A 5,495-nucleotide genomic window follows, 5' to 3' on the forward strand; every position below is an offset into this window, starting at 1 on the left:
GACACAAGACAGATGAAATTCAAATAATAATTTGGCTCAGCATTGCCCACTGATCCAGACTAGAGCACACTTGATGCAAGCAGGGCTCTATACCCCATTGATAACAAGCACACTTGATGTTTCAACAGGGCTGCATTTTCACAAAGAGGGAGGAAAATGAAAAGGTAAATCTAAATTCATCTCCTGACTTTAGAGAAGTCATGCAAAAAAAAGATGTGAATGAAAGCAATGTGTTTTTTTTTAAACTATCTTATTATTGATTATCACAGTTTCACCACACAAGGTTTGATCAGAGCTAATCAAATCCCCCAGCAACAGATTAAATGATTCTTGCTATTCTCTGATTAGTTTCCCCTCAAAGAAACTGATGATTAATTGTCCTTAAATAGCTCCTGTCTCCAGACTGGCTCTTCTTGCCATTCCACCTGATACTACAAAATAAAACCTTTTCTTCCTTTTCAAATTCTTCCTCTCAAGGTACTCATGCAGTAAAGTCAAGCAAGCATGAGCACACAGCCAAGGAAGGAAGCACTTCCTCTGCATTTCTGAATTTTCTCCTTTTCAGCAAGAATTTCTTCACAGAAAGTGTTATCAAGCTTTGGGATAGGCTGCCCAGGGATTCTGTCTGTGGTTCTAAAATGAAGTAAGTGGCCTGGGTAAATCAGATTAGGAATTTCAAATAGATTTAAGCCAGTTTTTGAAGACTAGCATAAGAAAATTAAAATATTTACAGTAAAAGTTAATTAATGGGGAAGGAGATTGTTCTTTAATTTATGCTGTATCACTAGATTTTTCTTGTTTCACGAAAATACAAGGATATGAGAGATTATTCTTCTTTTGTTAATGATTCATAAATGCACTGAAGTGCAGGCTGGGAAAACTCTAAAGGAAAGCAAAAAGAAAGGAATAAGGTAGTCTGGGGAGGAAGAGTAATGGAAAAATGAGTGGCTCTTTCTTTCCTACCCAAGCCAAATTTAAGGGTATAAAGCATGGTGTGTATGTGGAGGGAACAGGTAAGAAAAATGCTGGCAAAACTGGAAACAAGAAAACATATTTTGTTTTCATTTTCATTCAGTGGTGTTACTAAATTACTGCTCTGACACATTTTTGGGACACAACCTCTGCTTTTCCCAGGCTGCCCTCGGAAGATCAAAAATGCAGTGGCAGCACTAGCTTTATTTTAATTAACAGCAATATTAGCTAGAGGTGAACTTACTAAGGAAATTTTTCCTACAGAATGTGTATGTGCTCCTATTTCCCACCCTTCCCTCAGTAAATCCTGTTGGCCAAAGACAGGGAACAAATTCACTGAGAACAAAACCTGCACTTTACCCACTTGTAGAAAGACTAGAACATAAATTTAAGCCTTCCACACCAGTTAATTCCATAGCAGAGAGACAACACAAACACCTTAACAGGGACAAAATGAGGCTCTGATACTGTTATAGCCCCAAGAAGCCAACCACAAGATACAAACCCAGAAGAAACCAGATGTCTCCAGGGGAGAATTCTTCAGCTGCTCATGGAAGCTCCAGCTTACAAAACCATCCATTTTTGAACCTGTAAAACTCATGACAAATATTTTAGATAGCAAAAAGGCAAAAGAGCAACTTTTCACAGATACTGCTAGCTGAAGGGAAGCAGCAGCTCACCAGAGCTCCCACAACCACCTCTACCAGCACCAAATTGACTCCTTGCCACACACCTGCCCCACCCCCACCTAGGGATGCTTTAAGCAGTTTGTTGTCACCTTTGGCCCCAGTCTTCCCTGCAGCCACACCTGAGCACACTTGAAAGGCTCCTCAGGTGCAGGCAGTTGGACAAATCCCTTACAGCACCAGAGGTGCTCCTCTGGCAGAACCAGGTTTCTGTTTCTTGGAACAGACTGCTTTGAGCAGGGACCAGAAGCTGAGAAGCATCTCCTCCATGTAGAGGAGGTTTGCAATGACAAGATTCAGGGATAATCTTGAGACGAGTGAACTCAATGGTTTTAAAATTGCCAAAAGCACAGAATGGTTGGGGTTGGAAGGGTAAAGATCATCTCGATCCAACCCCCTGTCATGGGCAGGGCCACCTCCCACTAGCCCAGGTTGCTCAGAACCCCATCGAACCTCGCCTTGGACACTTCCAGACTTCCAGGGTGCTGGGGGTTGGGTGTCCTTCTTTTTGTTCTGTCTCACCTATGGAATTTTTACCCATCAGTGGAAGGGAAATCTGACCGCGGGTACTTGTTGGGTGTTCGAGAAACACACAGAGTTCGGCTGGGCCAAGGCGGGGAGGGGGCAGCTGGGGGCTGGCTGGTTTCTTCAGCTGCAGAGCAGAACCCTCGCTGGGAGCTGCTGCGGCTGGGAAAAGGGGATTCACCATCACCCAGACGGAGCTGCTGCTTCTTCCTTTTTCTTGGATTCCTACTCATTCCTGCTGTTCCAGCTGAGTGTTCCTCAGAGCCCTGCAGGAGCACCGGGACTGGCTGCCCGAGGGGGTTTGTGAAACAAAGCCTCTCCTCCATCCCTTCCCATCTTGGCTGAGAAGGCTGTCATGGGGTCCCTGGTTCTGTTTTGTTGTTAACGCTGTAGTTATTGTTGTTTGTTTGCCTTGCTATAAATACTAGTAAAGAACTGTTATTCTTCTCCCAGATCCCTGCCTGAGAGCCCCTTAATCTCAAAATTATAATAATTCAGAGAGACGGGGGGGTCTACATTTTCATTCCAAGGGAGGCTCCTGCCCTCCCCAGCAGACACCTGTCTTCCAAAACCAAGACACAGGGGCAGGTCGTTCTTTGGACGACCTGTGCCAGGTCCCTCTGGATGGCGTCCTGTCCTTCAGGTGTGACAGCTCTGCTATAGTGTCATCTGTAAACTTCCTGAGGGTGCACTCAATCCCTTTGACTACATCATTAAAAAAGGTATTAAATAACACAGGTCCCAGTATGAACTGCTGAGGAACATCACCTGTCCCCAGTGTCCATCAGGACAACAGTGAGCTGTTGACCACTAACCTTTGGATGTGTATATACCAAAAAAAAAACTTTGAAGGGAATTATTTAATGGCTTTTTAATCAGTTGTATCATCCCAGAGGATGAATATTGGACAAGGAGGTTCTGGAAGAGGTGGATGGAAAACTCTGGATCAGGATTTGCTAAGTAGCAGCTCCGACTACTGGCGATTCGGTGCAAGCCAGGTCTGTGGCTATAGGGGTAAAGCAATATACACGTTGCTATGGATGTTTCTCCAGCTGTGGATTCCATATCCTGCTCCAAACCAGAATCTCGATGAAAAAAATCCCTGACCTTCCCTAATGATGAGAAAGGCAATTTACTTTCTGCAGTTTAAAACATGCTTAACTGATGCTGTTTTTCCAAAAAGGAGAAACTTACTTTAGTGAGTAAGTCCCAGGAAAGAAGCCCTATAGCAGCACACCATCACTGTTTTCAGCTCTGCCACCAGCTTCCCTTTGCCCTTTTGTCAGTGCCCTTCACCTTCTGCTCCCCCACCTCAAAGAAGATGCAATAATATTCTCATTAATTATTCAAAATTTCTTTAAATGTAACAGTCTCATTTCATAGAATCATACCCATATGAATGCCCATGCATTTCTTAGGGCAGAGGGAAAAGACATGACAGCAGGGAGAGAGGTAACTACAGAATTACTGCCAGCATGAATGCTCCTCTGTCATTAAAATCTGCCTTCTAAGTAGCTAGAGAAACCTTTAAGCTTTTCTCAGCCTGGAGAAAAGGAGGCTCAGGGGGAACCTTCTGGCTCTGCCCAACTCCCTGACAGGAGGGGACAGCTGGGATGGGGTGGGGTGGGTCGGGCTCTGCTCCTAGGGAACAAGGGACAGGACAAGAGGAAACAGCCTCAAGCTGTGCCAGGGGAGGTTCAGGTTGGACATCAGGAAGAATTTCGTCATGGTTATTTCTTCACTGGAAGGGACATTCTGGAATCCCTATCCCTGGAGGTGTTCAAGAAACCACTGGATGTGGCAGACAGTGCTCTGGTCTAATTGTTAAGGTGATAACCAAAGACTGCACTTAACAATCTGGGAGGTCTTTTCCAACCTTAGCAACTCTATGGACTACAGCAATTCTTTACACAGGGCTGTATTACAAAAGAAAGGAATTGCTTCAGAAAGGTAACTAAGGAGAAATCACAGCATAGTTTCTTCAACGTGGGAAGAGAACTGCTGTGTAAAGCAAAGTATTGTGGGGTGATGCTCCAATTTACCATATTCTTGATGTGGAACAGCTGCTTCAAACTAAATTTCTCATGGATATTCAACCCCTTTCCCACTCTCTAATGTCTGTCTAGATTAAGATCCTATAGGAGACCTCAGGGATACAACTGGAAAAACTGTGCTTTGAATGGGCAGCGGGGGGGAGAGGGGAAATAAATCACTGCACCATGGTAAACATTTCCAGAACTGGCACCTCACATTCCAACACTGCCTTTGACAGCTTCTCCTGCAGCACTTTTGCCATCTGAAAATGGAAACTGCTCGTTAGCAATGCAGGGCTACGTGATAATTGCATCTCTCTGTACTCTTGTGAAGCAGCTCAGGAACAGGAGTGCTTTCACAGCAGGATGTGAGTAACATGCAATATATCAAGATCAGGGCCACACTTAGCAAATGAGTGCTAATGAGACTACAGAGTTAGGTTCTGATAGAGAAAAGCTGGCAATCAAAAATAAGAAAAGTTGAGGCTCAAATTACTAACATTTAGTAATCACTTCCATTTAGCCCTAGCTTTTGAACTGGAGGATTTATTTTAAAAGCAGTGAACTTACGTTATCAAAAGAAAAATAAACAATCCATGAGAGCCAAATATAATACTTCCTTCGAAGGCAGGATCAAAAGACTCACACTATTATAAGAGCCCACCTCCTTCTCACAGAGTAAACATTAGCAGCAGCAGTTTTGACGTGGAACAACAAAATATGGAAGCTCTTCAAATTTGAGAAACACTTTGCCCAGGAGTTTCACAGTAGTTTGGCAGTACAGAAAAAGTGAGATTCTGTTCTCTGCCTACAGCAATGATCTGGGGGTGTTTAACCTGGAGAAAAGAAGGCTCAGTGACCTTCTGGCTCTCTACAACTCCCTGAAAGGAGTACACTTTCTGTAAGAGCTGTGTTCAGCACAGAAACCAAGTTCAGAAGAGCGAAAAACTTAAAACAAGGGCTTTGTCTGAGATCTCATAGCATGAACAGGTGGCATTCCCAGCAATCCCTACTGGAAAGGGCACATTCTGGGTGACCTAGTCCCTAACGGAAACACTCTTGAAACCATTTGAGCACCTAAAGCTCAGTGACACATTTGCTTTGAGAGCAAAGGGAGAAAGGGACAAGTGTTATGGCACATTCCCTCTACCCCAACCTTCAAAACATTACAATGCTCACCAGCTAAGCAACCATATTATCTGCTTTTGTGGCAGAGAGAAAATCTGTGTTGCAGTGACAGTCCCCCCTTAACTGAAAAGACAACACTGGTGAAATACAG

This window comes from Cyanistes caeruleus, chromosome 4 (genome assembly GCF_971803275.1).
Source record: "Cyanistes caeruleus chromosome 4, bCyaCae1.hap1.1, whole genome shotgun sequence".
NCBI lineage: Eukaryota > Metazoa > Chordata > Aves > Passeriformes > Paridae > Cyanistes > Cyanistes caeruleus.